This window comes from Orycteropus afer, unplaced genomic scaffold, assembly GCF_000298275.1.
Source record: "Orycteropus afer afer isolate SDZICR_OR568_19922 unplaced genomic scaffold, OryAfe1.0 scaffold00175, whole genome shotgun sequence".
In the NCBI taxonomy this organism is placed as follows: domain Eukaryota; kingdom Metazoa; phylum Chordata; class Mammalia; order Tubulidentata; family Orycteropodidae; genus Orycteropus; species Orycteropus afer.
In genome coordinates this window covers 6,572,553-6,596,975 of record NW_006921762.1, presented here as the reverse complement: position 1 = coordinate 6,596,975, position 24,423 = coordinate 6,572,553, and the positions used below count along the sequence as shown (strand labels likewise).

The window sequence follows — 24,423 nt, the reverse complement described above, 5'->3', positions numbered from 1 at the left end:
TAGAACTGCTCCAGAGGGTTTTCCTTCTTTCTTTTTAATTTTATTGTGCTTTGGGTGCAAATTTACAAAGCAAATTTGCTTTACATTTAACAGTTCATGCACATTTGATTTCATGCCCTGATTACCGTTCCCAACCATAAAAACTCTCTTCCTATCCCCTTCCCTCCCTGTGACTACCCCCTCCCTGTGCCCTTCTTAACTATGCATTTCTGTCTGTCCAACTTTCCCTTTATGTGGATACTGCCCCTCTGGCGTCTCATGGCTGATTTCTCTAACGGGTACAACACCCTGGGGTAGGTGTTCTGTATGTAGGTGTTTCTACTATTGGGCTGAGAGCCAATCCATAGGAGTGAGTCCATTTCTGGGCCCAAAGGGTAACCTGAGGCCATAATCTTGGGGGTTCCACCAGTCTCTATCTGACCAGTAATTCTGGTCATTTTTGTGTTTTTCAATTTTGTTCCACATTTTTCCTCCCACTTTATCCAGAATCTCCAGTTTTGATCCCTTTCTGAGAGGTTGACATTGGTAGCCTGCCACCATCTAGTTCTTCTGTCTCAGAGTCATGAAGGCTGAGGTCCTCGAGGTCCATTTTATCCTTGGACTAATTGTTTCCAGATGCCTATGATTTTCTTCACTCTTCTTTGATTCAGATGAGAGGAGACCAATAGTTATATCTTAGATGGTAGCTTGAAAGCTTTTAAAACCTCAGTTGCTTCTTACCAACGTATATTGTAGAACAAGATTTTTATGTACTATGTTGTGCCAATTGAGCATGATGTCCCCCAAGGCTATGGTCCCGAGTCTGCAGGCCCTGTGATTCTCTCTCTCAAGGTGTTTGGTCAAATTGTGGTAGTTATGTTTTTGTGTCAACTTGGCTGGGCCTGGTTGAGTGGCTGGACAGCTGGTGGTGGTTTTTCCCCATGATGAGACTGGCAATCAACTCCATGGTGGGCTCTACCACAAGCAGCTGAGTAGATGCCTTTGGAATATGGTCTGCTTCCTGTATTTAAGGAGAAGCCTTTGGGAATGGTCTCTAGCATATGGCATGCTTGGGCCCTGCACGTAGCCGTGTTGTTGCTCAGCAGCCTGCCATGCTCTGCCGACCTTGAGACTTACAATGGACTTAAGTTAATGGCCTGCCATGTGGTTTGGAAACATCGGGACTCTGCCGTTTTACTTGTCAACCTTGGGGCTTTACAGCCTCAGCAGCCAGCAGCTGTTTGAGTGAAGAAAATGCCTCTAGCTCCAGTGGGCTGGGAGCAGGAGGCAGAGCTGGACCCCAAGGTTGAGGGGCTTTCACCCATCCCCTAGAGCCTGGAACTTTGAAGTTGGACTTAAAGCCTCCAAATTGTAAGAATAAACTCCTGTTTGCTAAGGCCATACCATTTTGTGGTATATTTCTCATGAGAGCAGCACTAGGTAACCAGAACAGGTTGTTTCTGAGAAGTTACTCCAACTTAGTCCTCTGTTGCTTCTGTAATGTATGTGGCTAATTTTGTAGCACAAGTGCATATGTAAGATTATCTTCAGCCAGATCTATCCTTGGTCTAGGGTTTGTTCTTGTTTGCCTACCTCCACCTGATCTTCTTACCTGTCTATGCATTTATCCATAGCCTGGTGTTTGTGTTAGTTGTAATGCAGTATTGTGCATGTATTTAGTATTTGCCTCTGTTGTCTATATCTTACATGCACATTTCAGTGCCCTTCTCCAGAGGGTTTTCTTGGCAGATCAGTAGGCCTATCTTTTGTGGTGCTACTGCACAGGTTTGAACTGCCAACCTTTAGGTTAGTAGCCAGTTACAAACTGTTGCGCCATCTAAGGATCTTATAATCATAGCAAGAGGAACAAAATCATTCCATAATAAGTCTTCCTGACTGAGTTCTGTCTTTGACATAATTTGTGAAGGTACTTGACCAATTTTGTTAACTTACATTTTGTTGTTGAATTATTAGATAGGTTTAAATATATGAAATATGTAATGGTATCAGTCCTTTAAGAAGTCAAGTTGAATCATACATCAAGAAGAAGAGATCTTGAATAAGTTTCACTTGCTATGTAGCTTGAGCGGGTTATACAGTTTCATTAAATGACGTATTTCTCGAGCAGTAAAACAATCTCACAGGATTGTTGGGAGTTTCTGTAATGGGTTTAAAGGGCACAGCATGGTGCCTGGCTTATGATAGGTGCTTAGTAGATGTTAGCTATAAAGTATTAGTATTATTTAAAAGGTTATTTAAAATGGAATTCAACCAATATTTGAGGACTTACTGTGTGTTAAACCCTATTGTAGATGCTAGAGAACAAAGTGCTTAAAGCAGCCAAAGATCCTGGCCTTCAAGGAACTGACATTCTAGCTGGGGAGACAGATACACAGTGAACTCATTAAATAAGTGAATTATATGGTAATTATATGGTATATTGAAAGATGGTTCTGAACCAAAAAACCAAACTCACTGCCGTTGAGTCAGATCTGACTCATAGCAACCCCTCCTTGGGTTTCTGAGGCCGTATCACTACAGAAGTAGGGATAGGGTAAAAAGATAAGGTGGAACAAGGCAAAGGAGATCAGGAATGTCCAGGAGGCAAAAGGGTGAGGTTTAAGCAAGGAGACAATATTAATTGTATCTCTCTTTCTTAGATCCTCACCCTAAGGATATGTGGCTTTTAGGGTGAGGAGACATCTTTTACAAATGTGTTCACTCCCTCTGTTCTAAAGAGCACTTTTAAGTTCCAGGAGCTGTAATTTAAAATGCCTGATAGTTTTGAGTATAAAGAGCTCTGGTGGCACAGTGCCTAAGGTATTTGCTAACCAGAAGGTCAGCAGTTCAAACCTATCAGCTGCTCTGCAGATGGAGCTATCTACTTCTGTAAAGATTTACTGCCTTGCAGTGAGTTAGGATTGACTTGATAGCTGAGTATTTTTTTTTTTTTTGGTGTGTGTGTGTATCTTAACTGTTAGACTTAAAACCTGAAAAGGTATGTATTTTCTTTTTCCTTTCTTCAGAAAGTAGGAAAATGATGTGTTTTTATCTCTCCCTTCAATAACAATACAAATAAGCATTCCTAATGATACTATCAAATCTTTTCTTAGAAGCTGTTTCCTTTACTTCCTAATGGATTTTGCTCTAATCCAAACCAGAGGCACATTTAGGTTGGTCTTCTCATTATATGACCTTATTACTGTGAGTGTTTTCGAAAGTAGTAATATTTCTACTTTTCTCTTAAGTGTCACTTGACCACAGGAAAGGAATGTGAGAAAGCCTCTTGCCACAGCTAAAGTAACTATTAAAATACATCATTTAGTAAATGGTGGTGTTGTTGTTATGTGTCGTGGAGTCGGACCCAACGCATAGCAACCCCTCCTTGGGTTTTCAAGGTGGTATCACTACGGAAGTAGATTGACCAGTCTTCCTTCCGAGGAGTGGCTAGTGGGTTTGAACTGCCAGCCTTCTGGTTAGCAGTCAGATTCCTTAGGCACTATGCTGCCAGAGCTCCCTTAGTAAATGGTAGACAGTTCTTTTCCTGGAACTCATTTGAAAACATTTTAACATGAACTAATTTTTCTCTATTCCTTATTAGTAATAGTCATTTTTCTATATTTTAAAACTGAGTATGACATTCATACACATATATATAAACACATATTTTTCAGATATCTAGGTTTTCAAATATTAAAATTGTATTTAATGTATGCACATATATTGTGTATAGATATGTATATATACACGTGCATATTTAGTGATTAAATTCTAGTCTAATCTCTTAATTATTTGAAAGAATTGGGAAAATCAATAGTTTTTATAATTAAAGATTCTTTAAAATTAAATTAATTGTGGAACTTGTCAAAATTATTCAGTGTTTTAATGGTGTCTATGAGAGTTCTTATGTTTAGGTGTTGATGTGAGAAAGCATGCAGTGCTATAGTTGGTGAAATTGATTTTGTTTTTAAAAATCAAGAATCCTGTGCTTTTATTCAAAATATAATAATCAAATAGTTCTGTACTTGTTAAATGTGCATGCATCATTAGTGAGCCAAATTGCTTCCTATTCTTGCACTTATTCAGCAACTTCTAGAGTTCATTATTGCTTTAATGGAATTACATGTACTAGGTTGGAATTGACTTGATGGCAGTGGGTAAATCTACTAAAAAAGCCACTATTAGTCAATTGGAATAGGTTTATAATTGTTCCTTTCCTTCTTGGCTAAGGGACTGTCAGTGTTTCTTTTTGAATATAAGATGGAACATAGATGTAAAAAATGACCCTTGCCTAAGTAAAATTTGGCTTCTGGAGGAGTAAACTTACTGGTAGTATGGTATAGTGTAATGTTAAGAGCATGGATCTGAGCCTGAAAGTCTAGGAATAAATCCTAGTTTGCCATTTATTAGCTGGACAATGTGGGGCGAGTTACCTAACCTCCCCAGGCTTTAGTTTCCTCTTCTATGAAATGATAATAAAACTATCTAATATATGGTATTGTTTTAAGGATTGACTAAGTTGATAATTATTAAGCACTTAGGACAGTAAGATTTGGTAAATAAAGTTACTCCAGTTAACTCTAAGAAAAGATTCTTATTTTTCAGAGATACATACTTAAGTCTTTACTGATGAAATGATATGATGTCTGGGATTTGCTTTAAAGTAATCTGGTAGGAGAGTGGGATATGAGAGTGGGTGATAGAAAAGATGAAAAAGACTGGCCATGGTTGATATTTGTTGAAGCTAAATGTAAGTACATGTGGATTTATTATACTAGTCTTTCTACTTTTGTCTATGTGTGAAATTTTCCAAATGAAAATCAAAACAAAAAAGACAGTTTGCCCCTTATTTTTTTTTCCTCCATCTTTATCACTCCTTGGAGTTCCAGGGTGGCACAAATGATTAAGTGCTTGACTACTAACAAGAAGGTTGGTCGTTTGAACCCTCCCAGAGCCACTTTAGGAAGAAAGGCCTGGTAATCTGCTTCTGAAAGATCACAGCCTTGACAACCATATGGAGTGCAGTTCTACTCTGAAACCCAGGGAGTCACCATGACTTGAGTCTAGGACAACTTTTTTTTTTTTTTGATTTGGCAAGCATATCATTTCTGTCTTTTCTGATGTGGTTCAAATGCCATCTGAATCCCCTCTTGATAACCTCAGCTACACTCCGTCTCTTCTCTTCTGACATAACCCCTTAGACCATTCTTAAGCATGTCTGTATATTGTGCACCTTTGCAGTTATTCCCATGTGGAATAATTTCTAGTCTTAAGCTCCATGTAAGCTAGGACCATTTTTGTAACTCCAAGAGCAAATAAATACCTTGCACATTGTAGATGCCTATTAAAAATGACATTTGTTGTCTACAATCCAGGAAGAGTGGAAATACTTCTTTTGTGTCAGAGTTGTTAGCAAAGTACCATGTTTCTGGATGAAAGATTATTATTAAGATTTTGTAATGGTAGTTCCTGATGGAAGTGGTTTTATATTGAAATATTTTTTGCTATTTACAGCATTTCCTTTGATCTCCTTAAGGACTTCACTTAGAAAGTTAATGTTGTTCCAGGTTATTAGCTAAGTTACAGAAAACTCTATCTGATTTTGGCATATTGGGAATCAGAACATGTGTGTTACTTCTATTCTATTTCATAGTTAAGGAAAGTAGGATTTTTTTCATCCATGAAACTCAGCATTATTTCTTCCATTTACGGACTTCAAAGATACAAAGAAAATTCTAGTATTCAGTCTGAAAAAGTTAATGTTGAAAATCTAAGTCACAGGACTTTGGTTTACTTTAAGATAGCTCTGAAATCATAGAATTTAAAATAACTATAATGTTAGCTGTTCTCCCCCTTTCTATAGCATAGTGATATCTCTCTTTAGAGATATACTTGAAACATCATATGAGAAGCACATTTTGCTAAATTAAAGTGTATTTTAAACCCAAAGATTATATGTGTACTAGCTGTATTCCTAAATGGGATAACTTTATAAAGTAGACTGTTTTAAAGCAAAGAAGTATTATTACCCTCTGAATCAGGTTGAATTGTGTCCCCCAAAATTATGTGTTGTAAATCCTAACCTCTATGCCTGTGGTTATAATCCCATTTGGGAATTGGTTGTCTTGGTTATGTTAATGAGACAGGATTAGTGTATGTTGTGTCTTGAGTCAATCTCTTTTGAGATATAAAAGAGATTAAATAAGCAAGCGAGAAGCAAAGAAGGAGGAAGAGAGGTGCTAAGCTACGTGAAGATCTCCCAGGAGCAGAAGCTCAAAGAGACAAGGACCTTCCTCCAGAGCCAACACAGAGAGAAAGACTTTCTCCAAAGCCAGCAGCCTGAATTTGGACTTCTAAAGTATGAGAAAGTAAATTCCTGTTTGTTAAAACCACCCATTTATGGTATTTCTGTCATGGCAGCACTAGATAACTAAGATACCCTTTCATTTAAATGTTTTATAAATCTCCTTTTTTTCATAAATTGAATTTACCCAAGCTGAGGACTCAATTCATCCTAGGGACTTTTTTCCATAACAGTTGATTTTTGCTGAATTTATTACCAAGTAGTGAAACTGGGCTATCTTGAGTTTGACTTCAGTTTCATTTCTGTTTTCCTCTATCCTTTTCCCATTGCCATTGAGTTGATTCTGACTCAGAGCAGTCCCATAGGACAGACTGGAACTGCCCTGTAGGGTTTCCAAGGCTGTAGCTTTTATGGAGGTAGATTACCATAACTTTCTCTCATGGAGCACCCAGTGGGCTGGTGGGTTCAAACCTCCAACCTTTCTGTGAGGAGCTGAACACTTAACCCCTGCACTACTAGGCTCCTTCTCTCTCTCTCTCTCTTTCTTGCCTCCCCCCCCCCCCCAAATACACAATTTGACCTTTGGGTTAGCAGCCTAGAGCTTTAACCACTGCATCACCAGAACTCCTTTCCATCTTCTGTAGCAGTGATAATCACCAGTGAAATGGTTAAATGGTTTTTACCTCAAAGTGAGGTAAAAGCAAGAAGTGTCAAAGACATAGATATTTTAATGAAGTTACTAAAAAAGTCAAGAATGAGTTGTGTTGCTTGAAGGCATTAATGCCATGTCTTTTCTCACTTGCAGTGTAGAGTAAAAAAAGTCTGTTCCTTGGATTTTCTCCACTCCTTGTTCTATTGGCAGTCCATTGGCATGTTTTCATTAACCCAATTCCTTGACCTTTAGCTATTGCTCTGAAGAGTTCAAATTCACAAGAAGTGAATTGCCTTATTCATATCTGCAAGGTTTGAATCATGGTTAAGTTTTAGGCGGGGTGTCTGATTGTGAGCAGTCTAAAAGTGAGAGTAGGTGTTCTTTAGTGAGGATTCCATGTTCTCTAAGCTGTATTCTTTCATTCATTCATTTAGTGTTCCTGCAGCACTGAGGACAGTAATTTGTAGGGCAGTCATTGTAACATATGTTTGCTATCTTTGCCTGACTTATGTTGTTCTGAGAGAATTTAAAAACAAAGTACAATTTTCATGTAAAAAGATGCTGCATGGAATTATTAGGAAGAATGGAGTAGGTATTAAAGATGAGATGTCCAACAGCTCCCCAAAATGAGAATATCTAACAGTGTGAAGAGGCTTTAATGAATTAAAAAAACAAACAAACAAACAAAAAAAAAAACTGGAAAAAAATAAAGAAAAAGACTTGAGATCTGTGCTTCCTTTGAATGCCGATCCTTCAAGGATTTGTACCTTCCTTTTCTGTTGGGTCTTTCCTCGGCAATGAATGAAGTGCTTTGCATAAATTGAATAATCAGAAAATACTAATTTAAAATTCCTTTAATTTATTTTCTTTTTGGAGTTGGGAAAAACTGGAATTTGCTGGCCAATTCACAGCTTACCTTTTGGATAGAATGTGAGAATTTATTAATGAAAAATCCTTGTAACTGAAGCTGCAAGTAAAATCTTACTGAAGATAATTCAAAAACGGTTGCAGCAGTATATTGACAGAGAACTTCCAGAGGTGCAAGCTGGATTCAGAAGATGATGTGGAACGAGGGATATCATTGCTGATGTAAATGGATCTTGGCTCGAAGTAAAGAATACCAGAAAGATGTTTACTTGTGTTTTATTGACTATGCAAAAGCATTTGATTGTGTGGATGATAACAAATTGTGGATAACATTGAGAAGAATGGGAATTCCAGAACACTTAATTGTACTCATGAGGAACCTGTACATAGACCAGGAGGCTGTTGTTCAAACTGAAAAAGGGAACACTGCATGGTTTAAAATCAAGAAAGGAGTGCGTCAGGGTTGTATCCTTTCCCCATACTTATTCAGTCTGTATGCTGAGCAAAATAATCTGAGAAGCTGGACTATATGAAGAAGAATGTGGCATCAGGATTGGAGGAAGAATCATTAGCAAACTGACGACACAACTTTGCTTGCTGAAAGTGAGGATGACTTGAAGTACTTACTGATGAAGATTGAAGAATACAGTCTGCAGTATGGATTACATCTCAATATAAAGAAACAAAAATCCTCACAACTGGACCTATAAGCAGCATCTGATAAATGGAGAAAAGATTGAAGTTGTCAAAGACTTCACATTGCTTGGTTCTACAATCGACGCCAATGGAAGCAGCAGTCAGGACATCACACAACATATAGCACTGGGCAAACTCCCATATGCTGTGAAGTTGGAGATGATACCTTCCCTGCTAAATCTTGTACATGCACAGCTGAGGATGAGATCTGGCACCTAGCAGACTATCAGTGTTTTTTTGGGTGAATGATATACACATGAGTCTGGCCATCTCATCTTTCAGAGTGTCATTGTCCTTCCTTATTTAAAGGTGAAGAGGGAGAACCAGATCATCTTTAAGGCCCTTTTGGATTTATCATTCTTTGATCAACACACTTTGGTTAGGTTAGTTGTGTATTTTATTTTATTTTTTTATGTACTTAAAGAATTTTCTGTGGTCTGTTCTGTTTCGCAAGTTAAGCATCCCATTAATATATAAAAATGAATGAATTAATTAAGGACATAAACTTTGCCCTCATTCAGGAAAGTTGACATTGGCATTTTGCTTAAGGTATCGTAAACATGTATCCTGAATGATTACTGATTTAATGTGCTTTTATTTTTCTCTATAAACACAATTTATTAAATCTAGAATCATATGTAAGTTAATTTTGTACTTTTAAAAGATTTCTTACATATAAAATTGTCCAGGAAAATGAGGTCTGCATTGTTTATGGTCTATGACAGCTGCAATATGGTTGATTGGAGATTGTTGTCTTTAGTGGGAGTTAGTTCAGATGCACCTACTGGGAGCAGCTCTGTGATTGGAGGGAAAGATCATTCTTCCCTTAAGAAAACATATGTATGAAATAATTAATGATGTGGATATTGGTTTATTTATAAAGTTGTGTATGTTAGAAAAAAATAGAAAAAACTTAAAAGTCAAACATTTGGTACATTTTAAAGTACACTGATATGAAGCCTGCAAACCGATAGTGCATTTACTGCCAAGGAATAACATTATACTGTTACATGAGCAAAACAAGTTACAAAACAATATGCAGAATGTGTTAATATTTTTTTGAAGAATACATGTATAAAAATAGCTGGAAAAGTCTAAAATAAAATATTAAACACTGATTATTGCTGGGCAGTGGAATTATAGTTGATTTTTTGTGTGTTTATTTATATTTAAACATTTTTACCTAATGAGTACATGTTGTTGTTAGTTGCCATTGAGTTGGTTATGATTCGTGGAGACCAAAATGTTGTCTGGTCCCAGGCTATCTTCATGATCATTAATAGGTTTTTCTGATACTCTATCCCTCCATACTAGACCCAGTAGAGTTAATCATCCTCTCTTCTTCATCCTAGGTATATTATTAAAGTCTTTATACTGCATTGGCATCAGTTGTACACAGTCAGGCCTTCCTATAAGGCTTTGAGTTTTGTTATCAGTTAGCCGTTGCTCTATAACAAGCCATCTCATAATTTAGGGGCTTAGAACAGTAGACATTAACTTAGATTGTGATTCTGTGGGCTCAGCAATTTGGGCTGGGCTCAGCAGTGCTCTCAGCTGATTTCTTCTGGTGCTCACTCATATGGATGGCTGCTGGATTAGCAAGGGGCTGGCTGATTGACAGCCAGGGCACCTCAGTTCTTCTCTCATTGTCTCTTATCTCATGTAGCTGGGCGTTGTTCATGTGGTAGCCAGAGGGATCTCAAGGGCAGCAAGAGGGCGGAACTCTAATGTGCGGGAACTTTCAAATCTCTGCTTCTGACACATTTGCCACTGTCACATTGTTCAAAGGAAGTCATGTGGCCAAACCCAGAATCACTGTCATAGATACAAGGATGTGTGAACAATGGGGCCATTACTATAGTCAATCCACTACATATTCTGTGAGGATGGGGTTACAGCTTACCCATGTTGATGTTCCTACCTCCTGTCATGATGTCTGACACAAGGTAGGTGCTTGTGAAACATTCAACTGAACTATATAGTTATCTGACTCCTTAACTGTTCCCCAAACCGGAATAATCACTAGAGTACAGGGCGCCACGACATTGCTTCTGGGTGCTGAGCTTTAAGAGACCTTTTTTTCTGCTGGTTGTTGATGAGTTAGCTGCTGAAGAGAATCTGTGGAGGGAAAGTGGTTATGACACTTGGTATGAAAAAAAATTTCAGGAGATTGTTTTTTGGAATCAGGTTTTAATTTTTATTATCTCCTAGGTAAAATGTATAACACTGTGAAAATGTGATGTAATTTTTCTTTCAAAGGATGCCCTTGATGTTCATTTTTATCTGATTTTATTCTGTGAAACTATAAGGGAGAAAGCATACAGCTGTGTTTGACTTGGGCCCCATGTCCTCTACAGTTAAGTCCTCTGAAGAATCCTTGAGGTTTCCATTAACCAGGAAAAGTACCACCTATCAGTGATACCATCTTACACCTTTGCGTTTGGGGCCCCATTCTAGGCTTTCATTTTACAGGGCCTCTTTCTTTCTTCTGAATGTAGCCTTTCCTATCATGTTAGAAGATGTGGGCCAAGGATTTGCCAAGGGGGTAGGGATGGGCCCACTCACAGGCCATATCCTCCTTCCTTCTAAACTATCTACCAGGTAATTGGTACCCCAAAATTCACTGCCTAATGACCTCAGGCTGATTCCAGGGCCTGCATGGGCCTCTTTGCCTTTCTTCTAGAAGCTGACTACACCAGTATGCATCCTCCTAGGCCCAAGGGGGAGCTCTGGTAGTGTAGTGCCTAAGGCACTTGACTGCTAACCAGAAGGCTGGCAGTTCAAACCCACCAGCCACTCCTCAGAAGGAAGATGGGGCAATCTACTTCCATAGTGATACTGCCTCAGCAACCCAAGGAAGGGTCTCTATGAGTCGGGTCCGACTCGACGGCATATAACAACAACAACAGGCCCAAGGGGTGGCCAAGGAGTAGCTTTTTACACAATAGGGGGAAGAGAGGATGGATCTTGAATTTTGGATTGAGTGCCTATAATCTTGCTGTGAGAGTGTGGGATGGTGCTCACTCACTCTCCAAACTGAATGGCTTTGAGTCAATCCCCACTCATAGCGACCCCTTCTTGGGTTTCTTAGGCGGTATCTTTACAGAAGTAGATTGCCCAATATTCCTTCTGAGGAGTGGCTGGTGGGTCTGAACCACTAGGCTTCTGGTTAGCAGTCAGATGCCTTAAGCACTACCCCACCAGAGCTCCCTAAATGCAGATAGTATTGCTAAAATCAGGTTAACAAAAATCAGATTAACTTCTAGACTGTAATGAGGTAAAACTGCTACATAGCAGTTAACTTACTACAGTTCAGGATAGTAAATTAATTTGGATGCCTTTTTTGTGAGATTAAGAACTAATACCTTGGTTCCTGTTAATATATGACACAAGAATGAGATTGTAATCTCTCCTTTAGGAAACCTATCAAGTGATTAAGCTACTTTTCTTCCATAAATGGTAATGTGTTCTATTTGTTATTTGCTTTAGTGTTTGTGAATAAATCAGGTGACTATATAATGGGTATATAATAGCAGGATGATAATAGAGGTTCATAATAAGGTGCTTATACTTGTTTTTTAAAAAATCAGAGATTGAAAGCTTGAGGGCAAAGCAGATACGTAATTAGTGGGTCCGGTCAGTGTTACTGTGGCTGATATGAATTTTACTAATGCCTTTCTTTTTTGTTTGTTTTCTTTCTTGTTTTTGTTTTTGCTTAAGGATCCTCCAAGGTCAGTCACTGTTTACCTGGAAAATTACCTTTGCCTTTCTTATTTACATTATGCTTTTAGGAATTTGAGAGTGATGTGGAAGTCCTTAAGGAAGAGATAGTTACAAGCAAAGCTTATTGTTTTCAGGCTGTGGCTTTAATTTGAAAAACATGCAAGGTTTAGTCTTTATAACTGGAGGATTAGGTTAAGAAATCCTTAGTCGTGAATATGTGGCTAGTAATTTTATTTACAAAGGCATTTACTTAATGACTATACTATAAACATTAGTTCAGCTGTATGTAGCTCTTTTAAGATACACTCCTTTGCCTCCCTGCCCCCCCGCCCCAAATTGGCACATGGAGTTGTCATTGTCTTTTTCTGGTTTAATCTTTGAGAATCATTATACATCTTCTTACTAGAAAGTTATTTCTCTTTGGTTATAGTAGAATCCTATTTTTATGTGATACAATTATTATCATCAAATACAAGGGCAGGAGGAGATAGATGATCAAACAGTACAATTACTGAAAATGTTACTACTTTGAGGGCAAACCCATTTTACCATGAGTTATGGAGAGGAGCTGCCTATTTCACATTGGAGAGCTGAAAATGACAGGATTCAGGCCAGTGGAAATCTTCTGATGTTAGTCATAGAATCTCAGAATCATAGGGATAGAAAGACTTTAGAAATCCTTTAACTCAACACCTTCATTTGAAAACAAGGATACAGAGGTGAACATTCCCTTGCCCAGCCAGGGTCACGTGTAATTGGTGGCTAGGACCAGAGCTCAAGGGCTGTAGCTCTGACCAATACTTCCAAATACAGAATGTGTCTGTTCTTTTATTCATATTGAGTGTACGTTCTGGGTGCAGGAACTTTGAATAAGAATTGTTTTATGTGCTATATTTAAAAGGTTTTCCATAGTTTTCACAGATGCATAAAATATAAAGCCAGTTTTTTTTGGGGGGAGGGGCGTGTCCCACTTCATTTATTTATTTGAAATTCTTTTTTACTTTATAATTTTCTTGTGAATAGCTACAGACTCAGGATTTTTCAAATTTTGAGTATAGAGTGTTGTTGTTATGTGCCGTCGAGTCGGACCCATATGAATCGAACTCATAGCGACCCCTCCTTGGGTTTCTGAGGCAGTAGCACTATGGAAGTAGATTGCCCAACCTTCCTTCTCCTTGGTCTGTGTTCTGGTTAACCTGGTGCCGCTCTGACAGGAAATATACCACAAATGGGATGGCTTAACCAAGCAGGAGTTTATTCTTAGAATTTGGAGGCTTTAAATCCAAGTTCAAAGTGCCAGGCTCTAGGGGCTGGGTGAAAGCCCCTCAACCTTGGGGTCCAGCTTTGCCTCCTGCTCCTGGCCCACTGGAGCTAGAGGCATTTCTTCACTCAGACAGCTGCTGGCTGCTGAGGCCTCTGAGAAGCCCCAAGGTTGACAAGTCAAAAGGCAAAGTCCAGATGTTACCAAACCACATGGCAGGCCATTAACTTAAGTCCATTGTAAGTCCCAAGGTTGGCAGAACATAGCAGACTACTCAACAAAGAAATGGCTACATGCAGGGTCTAAGCATGCCATAGGCTAGAGACCGTTCTCAAGACTTCTCCTTATGTACAGGAAGCAGACCACATACGCAAAGGCAGCTACTCAGCTGCTCATAGTAGATTCCACCATGGAGTTGATTACCAGTCTCATCATGGGGAATACTACTACATCCAGCTGCCCAGCCACTCAACCAGGCCTAGCCAAGTTGACACACAAACATAACCACCACAGTCTGTTATGCCCCAGTTTTGCTTCTTAGACTTGTTCATGGCTATCGAATTCTTCTATATACTTCTGAAAAAATGACACAGGCACCCAAATATGTACACATGTAGCTATTCTCTCCCTGTGAGGCATAATCTCTATACTCTTCAGCACTTTCCTCCTAATTAATTATATGTTGTTGTTGTTGTTATGTGCCGTCAAGTCGGACCCGACTCATAGCGACCCCTCCTTGGGTTTCCAAGGCAGTATCACTATGGAAGTAGGATTGCCCAACCTTCCTTCCGAGGAGTGGCTGTTGGGTTTGAATCACCAGCCTTCTGGTTAGCAGTCAAGTGCCTTAGCCACTATGCTACCAGAGCTCCCAATTAATTATATAGAGAGAGTCAATTTTCATTCTAATCTTACAGGTTGTTTGGTTTGCTGTGGCTATTGACAGGGTAGCAAAATCATCCTATTCTTTATGAGTCTTTTCCCAGTGATTTTTGGGACTCTTAAAATAAGGTAAAACTTTTATTTATTTTTGTTTGGTCTTATTTACTTTGTTAAATAGGTAATTTTTTCAGTTGGTTCAAAAATAAAAAGATCTCTGCTCTCTGTGTTTTGACATTTCTTAGATAATTTATAAATACCTGTGCAATTTATATATGTGTAAATGTGCATGTATAACTATCAATGCACCTACTTCTCACAGACTATCTTGTTATCTGACATTTTACATTTACAATAGTTGAGAATCTATTTATTGTCTGACTATTTTGAGCATTAACAACGCAGTAACGAATGCCAAAGTGTGAGGTTAGAATAATGCTGGCTGTGATCATTAATGTTATTTGTCAGCTTGGTTGGGCCATGATTCTCAGTGGTTTGGCAGTTATATAATGATGTAATTTGTCAGTTTTTTTCATAATGTAGTCATCCTTCATTTGTGATCTGATGTGGTCATCCCGCATATTTGTGTAATGCTGATTTTTGCATAATGGCCTGGATTTTGGAATTTAACTATGTTGATTAGTGGGGAGTGGGTGTATTAGAAAAGATTTGGGATTTACTTAATTCATTGTTTACTTATTATAAGCAAATTGTTGTTATTTTAAAGCATCATCTGATATTAGATTTTTTTCCCATTGTCTTTTTATTCAATAGAAATGGATAGCATGTTTAGAATGTATGTAAAACAATACTCATAGGCAAAAATCTGGTTGACTTTAGAAAGTAGAAAAGGTATAGATTCCATTATGTCTTCTCTAGTTTGTCTTCTATTTCAATAACCATAATGTCAAACAGTTCTTAGTTATCTCCTACTTAATGCTTTCTTTGCAACTTAAGCTCATTTTTTTTCTTAATCTATTCTCTGTACTTAGTAATTAAGTGATTATTATCATTATGTGTTAAGAATCTAGAGGAAGGTAAGTAATAGAAATTTTAATTTTATTTATGGTTAGAAAAATTGCTTGCTTATGAAGTATAAAGAAAGGTCAAGTTCTATTCACAGTGGAGTTTTGAAGCCAAGGTCTGTACAGTGAATAGATAGTGGAGCTGGGAATAAAACCAAGGTCATATGAAATCATTCTCATATAGAAAAGGGGTAAATCTGTCAGTTTCCCAGAGAACAAACTGTGTAGCTCTTAGAAATATTTAAAAGATAACACTGTAGTTCTTAGAAATATTTCAGAGTCCTAATGTAGATTATAAAACTGGCATAGACACAAGAAATTATAGTGATGGGAAACTTCTAGCATTCTAATGTTGGCTGGAAGTCTAAGTCTATTAAAAGAAGAGGAAGGCAGTATAATGGAAAGGATTCTGAAATAGGTCTCAATTTCCCTTTCCTCGGCCATATAACCTTGAGTGAATTATTTAACTGTTTTTAGTCTTGGCATGAGAATGGCTCTCTCCAAACTTTTAAGATTATTGTGAAGATCAAATAGGATAATACATGTGAAAACATTTTGAAAACAGTGTTGTACAGATGTGAGTCATTGTTATCAAACCAGAGCATCCATGCATTCTAGTCTTATAGTACAGCCAATGCCACCAGTGTCAACTCTTTTAAGGTGGCAGAAGCAGTGGAGAGAGTTTTAATTCTGCATCTTATAATGACTGGCAAAGAACCTGTTGCTGATATGGCTATACAAAGAATCCTGGGAAAAGGTGACCACATTAGAGTTTATAATACCAAAGCAAAGAAGTACTGGGAATAAAATTAACTTGACAGCAACTAACAGCAACAACAGAAGAAAGGAAATAATTTAGAAGGGACTGTAACTCATGAGGATGGTAGATAATAAAGAAAGACATTCTGATCATTTATATATGAATGTCTAAACAGGAGAGAAAAGTGTATGGACAGGGTGATTTAACTATTAGAGCTTGAGTATTACATAGACAACTCTGAGCACAAAGTATAAGAAAACTATACAAAATATCATGGGAGGGGCATACAAGTAAGGAAAAGTACAAGAGTAGTAGGAACTTGGCAAGCTAAAACTGAGAATTAGCTGAAGTTTATAAAAAAGCCAAGGCAAAAAAGTAAAATTAAAAAAAAGTGGTTTTTTTTTTTTCCTTTGTAAATTTAAAGCTTCTTCCAAAGGCACAGTGGGTAAGACTAGTGAAGAAAGAAGATGGAGGAGGCTCCTTAAAGCTATTCTTTACTGGAAATACTTTAGTAGAAAATGACTAAACATGTATCAGGGATAAATCAGGTAAAAGATGAAAGACTGGGCTTTAAGTGTCTTTATTTCTAGCATTATTATTTAATATATTAAATAGTAGCCACAGTGCACATGTGAGTGTCTAGATATTTTGTACCCATTCTAATATGAGTTTAAGGTTCATTTTATGTTATCTTTTTGAGTGGATTTATCAGCCATATTTTGCAGATTTGTAGTGATATTTATTGAGTGCTGAGAACTAGAACATATCAAAAAATGAATGTGGAAAATTACCTCAAATACCAGCCTCTAAAGATACACATCCTTAGAAACCCTATGGGGCAGTTCTACTCTGTCCTCTAGGGTCACTGTCAGTCGGAATCGACTTGATGGCAGTTTTTTTTTTTTTTTTTTTTTAATCCTCCAAAATTATATCTAATTGTATACAAGAGGATCAGTGAATCAAATGATGATCTTGGGTACGGTCTCTAGATACCTATTTTTAAATAGTGTGGGCTCTCCAATTAGAGGGCCAGAGGAAGAGAGAGGCAATGGAATGTTAAAGGAACGCTATGGCTTGCCTGGGAATCCACTGTTAAACCTCTCTTTTAAAGCTGACATGTAGTGTCAAAAAAAAAACTGTTTACTTGGCTGTACATTCTAATTTACATTTAAGTTCATGCTCTTTACAATTCACATCTAAAGAAACTGAGCCTGGACAGCATCCCCTTTTTAAGGACATATTTAAAGCTTGTTTTGCATTGTACTGGAAGAAAAGTACTAAAAATAATATTCCTAATGGCGTTTTGAATCCGTTTTCTGACTTTAAGATTTGGCTTTTTTTTTTTTGGAGGCTCTCCTCAACCTTGTATGCAAAAACTAATTCCATGAATTTATATAGAAGTAGCATATCTGGCCAAGTAGACAAAATGACTAGTTGGTTCCTTTTCCTAGAAAACTACCAGATGCTTTCCTGAAGATAAAACATAATGAAATTTATTTTAAATAGAGTTGGTGATTCCCCTGTAGTAAAATCAACTTTAAAATATTCATTTAATGGAATATGTTTCAAAATTAGAAGAGTGGCTGCTAGCTACTCCCTGACTTTCTGATTGGAAAAGAATTTATATGCAGTTTTTTATGTCATTTGAATTAACTTATAAACAATTTCCAGTGGGGGAAAATCATTAAGCTGGTCCCTTCTCCCTTTTTTAGACACTGCTCCTGCAATATGAGTTTGAGAATTAAGGAGGTGACATAGTTGATGCTTTGTTGTTATTGTTAGCTGCCATCGAGTCGGCCCCTGACTCATAGCAGCCCCGTGTGTTACAGAGCAGAACTGCTCCATAGGATTTTCTTGGCTGTAATCTTTACAGAAGCAGATCTCCAGGCCTTTCTTTGTGGAGCTGCTAGGTGGTTTCGAACGCTTAACCTTTGGGTGATCACAAACTGCTTGTGCCACCCAGGCTCATGCAAGAATGCTCACTGCCATTGAGTTGGATCGACTCATAACGACCCCTTCTTGGGTTTCTGAGGCGATATCACTATGGAAGTAGATTACCCTACCTTCCTTCTGAGGACTGGCTGGTGGGTTTGAACTGCTAGAATAGTAATAATAATTTTCAACTCTGCATGTTTTTTTGGGGAAGGTATGTATAAGTGTATTTAGAAGATAATTTTTAATGTATTGATTATTAGAGACCAGTAACAGCAGCCAAAGGTAAATAGTCATTGCATCCTGATTTGAAAGTAAAATAACAATGACTGTAATTTCTACAAGTCACTCCACATAGTTATCGAAAAGTCTGCTCTTAAGAATACCTTGGTTTTTAAAATCTTCCAATATCAATGACTTTATGTGGCCATTCAACCTAATTATACTAGTCTGACCAACAGCCCATCCAAGAGAGGCAGAGCATCAAAGAGAAAAGGATATAATGATCAGAACATCAGATCTAAGAGTTTACCATATAAGAAAGCTGGAGGAGGTGGTTGATACCAACCTAGAGCTTCATCCGTCTGGGGCTGGAAGTATAAATTTGGCAGCTGTCATATGTAGTAAATATCTCAGCTCTTCCCAAATTATTTTTTAATTAGGTTTTATTTTAGAATCATTTTAGATTTACAGAAAAATTGTAAATATAGTACAGACAGTTCCCATATACCCCACACTCTATTTCTCTTATTATGACTATTTTACAATAGCATAGTATTTTTCTTACAAATAATGACAAATGTTACAAAAAATGAAAAATCAAGACATTTTCACCAAAGTTGGTGCTTTATCCAGATGTCCTCGGTTTCTTCCTAAGGTCATTTTTCCGTTCCAAGGCCCAGCCAGGATACCACATTACATTTAGTAGCTGTGTCTCCTTAGGCTTCTCTTGGCTGTGATTTTCCTTTTATCAGACTTTCCTTATTTTCCATTATCTTGACAGTTTTGAGGAATCATGGTTAAGCAATTTGTAGAATGCATCTTAATTGGGATTTGTCTGATTAGACTGGGGTTGTGTGTTTTGGGGAAAGACCACAGAGGGCAAGTGCCATTTTCTTCACATGTCAAGGATACATGCTGTTAACATGACTTGTCACTGTTGAGGTTGACTCTAATTTCTTGGCTGAGATAGGGTTTATGAGTTTTCTCCATTATAAGGTTATGTTCTTTTTCCACATTAAATTCTTTGGAAGGAGGTCATTATGTGCAGCCTACAGTGAAGGAGCATAGAGTTATGCTTCACTTCCTTGAGGGTAGAGGATTTACATAAATTTTTTGAAATTCTTCGGTGTGGGAGATTGGTCTTTTTCTTCAATCTTTTTCTTTTTTTAAATATCAGTATGGACTCATGGCTATTTATTTTATACTTTGGGTTATATTCCAGAACTATTTTATTTTACTTTCCTTAAACTATTCTCTTGGGAATACTTTCATTTGGCTCCAGTGACTCTTTGCGTGTGTGTTTGTATGTGTGTATGTATGTGCATGTGCTCTTTTTTTTTTTGGTGGTGGGTGGAGGGAGGGATTCCTTACTTTCTGATATTATAAGATGTTCCAAGCTCATGTTGCATATTTCTTGCCCTGGTCCTCAAACCAGCCATTTCTCCAAGAGAACCTGGTTACTTGTATTGGATAATAACATTAGAAATCAATTTCTGGGCACTACGTTTATTCATATTGCTTCTGGGCATTCTCAGGTGATGGAGCAAGGAGATATGTGTGTATATACTGACCAATGTGTACACACATACCTATAAATATTTTTGTATGCAATAATCTGTATCTGTGTTAAGTTAACTTGAATTCATACTGATGTCTCCAACTGAGTCCATCACCACTTGGACCATTCTAGCCTCCTCCCTTTGCTTATCTGTAAACTCCTACTTCAACAGTGAGAAGCTGGGCTCCTACAAGTACATCAGAATTGTTCATTCCCATTCCCATGGGAAACAACTTTATCAATTAGAGTAAAGTGCTTATGTACAGTTTCCTTTGCCCTTATTCTTAAAGACTCCATTAATTTCAGAGGTTAGGTAGATCAGAGCCTTTTTACCCCTTCAGTGAGGTTGTTTTCATCAATTAGTTTGTTTTGTCACATTCTGTATTCTATCCTGAGGTCCCTGATGTCCTGTAGAATTTTTTTTTAATTGCATTACTAAGGTTCACTCTATATGCTGTAAAGTTCTGTGAGTTTTGATAACTGCATAATGTCACTTCATATATTCACCATTAGAGTATCAGACATCCCAAATTATTTTTTAATTATTCAATATTTGACCATTTTTGACCTAAAAAAAAAACCTAGCAATTTCAAGTGGTTCAACCTAATATAAATTGAAATGTAAACTAATGTATTGTTTACATGTAGATACATGAAATAGCCAAAACTTTTGATGGTTATTAAGTTTTAATTTATCACAAAGATATCTCATAATCTTAAATATATATTTGTATTTTATGTACTTAGTAAACAATATGGCCAAACCCCTGCAATTTTTCCAATAAAAGTCATGTTAAATAGTTATACTCCTTAGTCTTCTCCAAATTATTTACACTGTCACACAAAAGTACCTATTAATCCAAATATACCTATCCAGTGGTAGAATTTTAAGCAATGTTAACAGTGAATTAAAACTTGTAGGCAATGTAGGGAAACTTTGCTTCCTGAAGTCACTCTACCTTAACTGTACTTTAATGTATTGTTTTTTCCCCTTATTTCATTTCTGAACCTTCTTAGAGTCTTAGGTCTCTTGGGACTCTTTTAGAGTGGTCCCTCAACCATATCTCTTCTATGAAGTAGGATTGTATTTCTTCATTTAACAAATATTTTTTGAGCACTTTCTGCTTGTGTGACATTGGGCTAGGGGCTAGGCTTCCAAAATGTAGATCAGCCACCAACTGTGCCCTAAGTACTCTCAGGAGTGATTAGTTCCTCTTTGCTGAATTTCATAGTTCAGTTAAATAAATAACTGACAGTGGATGTAGAGCCTTTTAAGGAGCTCTGGTGATGTAGTGCCTAAGTCATTTGACTGTTAACCAGAAGGCTGGTGGTTCAAACCCACCAGCCACTCCACTGAAGGAAGACTGGGCAATCTACTTCTGTAAAGATTTACTGCCTTAGACACCCAAAGGGGGTCACTATGAATTGGAATTGACTTGATGACAGTGAATTTTGTTTGGTTTGGTAGAACCTTTTATTCTGCCCGTTTTTGAGCTCAGTCAGGACATTAAAAATGAACATATAGATAAAACTTCCACCAGGTAGGATGTGTTTTACTCCTTCCAAATGCTTAATTTAAATTTTATACTATGTACTTTTCTGTAATTAGAATAAACTTCTCTCTACCCCCAATCCAGTTTTATTTGAAGGCTTTTAAAAAAACAATTTTAGTAGTTATCCTACTTCACAGATGCCAAGGGTAGACCTTTAGTGGGTAGAGAAGATGTCACAGTTTTGGCAGTAGTGAATAATCATGTCTATCTCCTGTCAGTCTTTTTTTAAGTGAGGGAAATGCTGTGGAGAATTGCTTCTCTGGTTAAAACAAAATGAAACACAACGGAATTAGTACATATATGCCATAAAAAAAGAAAAAAGAAAGAAATCCCAAACTCACTGCTGTCCAGTCAAATCCGATTCATAGCAACCCCTCCTTGGGTTTCTGAGGAGGTAACACTATGGAAGTAGATTGCCTAATTTTCCTTCCGAGGAGTGGCTGGTGGATTTGAACTGCCAGCCTTCATACATGCCGTAAACCAAAACAACCAAACTCACTGCCATAGAGTCAATCCCGACTCATAGCGACCCCTCCTTGGGTTTCCGAAGCAGTATCACTATGGAAGTAGATTGCCCAACCTTCCTTCCAAGGAGTGGCTGGTGGGTTTGAACTGCCAGCCTTCTGGTTAGCAGTCAGATGCCTTAGTCACTACACCACCAGAGCTCCCCATATGTACCATAGTGAACACTTAATAAATATCTGCTAAATGAATAGAAAGAGAAATCTTCACAAATCATCTCACTCATTAATATGAAGATACAAAATCTAGGATGTTTATGACATTGAACTTTCTGAAATTATTCTGTAATGAATTCTGTTCCTTTTTGTTTCTTTTTCCTGGTTTATCTTTCTACCTGGCTTTTAAATAATGTTTTGGTAAATACTGGCTTAGGGAATTAATTAGACAAAATAGAAAAATACAGTTAAACTATTAAATTACTTTTGGCCAAATAGATTTTGTTTAATAAATGTTAACAAAAAGGCCATTCAAGTTGCTATGCTTTAAATTTGTTTTCCTTTGACCAATAATTTGTGTAGAAATTTTCTTTTGTGATTCTCGGAAGGAAGATGGGCAATCTACTTCTGTAGTGATACTGCCTTGGAAACCCAAGAAGGGGTCGCTGTGAGTCAGGTCTGACTCGAAGGCACATAGCAACAACAACAACAAAAATTATTGCAGATAGCATTTTCAGGAGTTAGGTAGGAGAGAGTCTATTCAGGGTATATATAGGTCAGATTATGAAGCTGGGACATGTGGGTCTTTAGTGTTACATTGCATCTGACAAGAATAGAGTGAGATTCACTAACTTGATTTACTAATAACAATCTGGCATTTTCTACATCTTACAGGTAAAAATAATTAAGGACTGACATTGAGATCTTTGACCTAATTTTCCAATGGTAGAATTTAAACCCTGCTTTTCTGACATTGTCTAAAGCTCTTTTTCTGAATAAGGAATTAATTTAAAATTAATACATTTCTCATTATCATTTTATTTTGAACCCAATTTCACAAGTAAGCTTTTTATTGAAGACAGCACTTTGCTAATCTAGTGATCCGATACATCTTGTACTGTCTTCTGTAAGAGGCAGTAAAACTGAGATAAAATGTTTTCTTTCAATCTTTAGTATATAAATTAACAATTGAATATATTCATGAAGATTTAGAGATGTGTAGACTATAATCAATAGGTGACAATTTCATTTTTTTTAAAATTTGTCTTATTAAAGAAATACATGTTCATTGAGGAATATTTAGAAAATACAGATAAAACAATATGAAAATGAAAAATAACCTATAGCAATTCTGTAAGGCAGAGTAGAATTGCCCATAAGATTTCCAAGGCTGTAAATCTTTATGGAAGCAGACTGACTCATCTTTCTTCTGCAGAGCAGCTTGTGAGTTTGAACCACTGACCTTTTGGTTAGCAGCTGAATGCTTTAACCACTGCACCACCAGAGCTCCTTACCTGTAATGCAGTTACCTAGAAATGAACCACTTTTAACTTCTTGGCATAGATTTTCTTACGTTATACTGATATGTTTTATGATTTAAGAATGTTTAAAAATTTAATGAGATCATATCGTACATTTGAGTTTCCTTTTTCATTTAATAGCACAGATTAATTTTTTTTTTCATATTATTACCTGCTCTGTTACATTATTTTTAATGGTTACTTAGTATTCTATTGTGTGGTAAGTTCCGTCTCTTTGGATGTTCATATTTATTTCCAATCACAGTTTCATTTTAGCTGTGGTTACTTCAGCAGGAGATTATGCTATTGATTTTTATGGTGAAAGGGATGATGAGTTGCATTTGATGCTATGATGATTTTGTAGGGCAGTGGAGACCCCTGCCCCTCCCAACTATTTGACCTACTGCTGTGGGATACCCATGCACTGGGTTCACCTAACAGCTGCAGGCGAACGAAGTCTGTTTGTTAGCCCAGCTGAGAGAGCAGTGGTTTCAGTGGCATTAGCAGGAACAGAGCGAGCTTCATCTCTGCTCTTTGTCTCAGATTTGGTGCTGGTGTGTTTTCCTCACTGCTGCCATGTGATGGTTCGTAAGCAGCAACTACACACAGGATCTGTAACTCCTTTTGAAAGCTCTATTGTGAGATGCTGCTGAGTTTTAATGGAGGGGAGTGTTTTGCTAGCGTGTTGCTTTTGATTTCTTTCAAATGTGAATGTGCTTTCCTCTAAAGAATCCTAAGTAAGGAAAGGACTAGTTTTGAAGCAACTAAAAGGTGAATTAATTCATCCTTCCCTTTAAGCCTCCTACAGTAAAACAGTGGTATAATAGAAAAGTAAATATTCAAATACCCATGTCTCTTTTGCATTTTTGTTAATCACCATGAGGGAGGTAGGAGATGAGTGGGAATCAGGGAAGTTTTCACAAATGAAATGATATTGAATGAGATGATAAGGACTGGGTAGGATTTTGAGAGTAATGACAAATGGCAGGAAGCACCAAAAGTGTGGAATGTGGAAGTTACTCAGGGTTTGCTTGTTC

At 37.3% G+C, this 24,423-nt stretch overlaps 1 protein-coding gene across 1 annotated transcript in view; it reads left to right on the top strand.

The window, feature by feature from the left end:
- The window catches only part of DNM3 (dynamin 3), a 903,988-nt gene that overhangs the window by 80,563 nt on the left and 799,002 nt on the right, over positions 1 to 24,423 (top strand). The window lies entirely within an intron of this gene.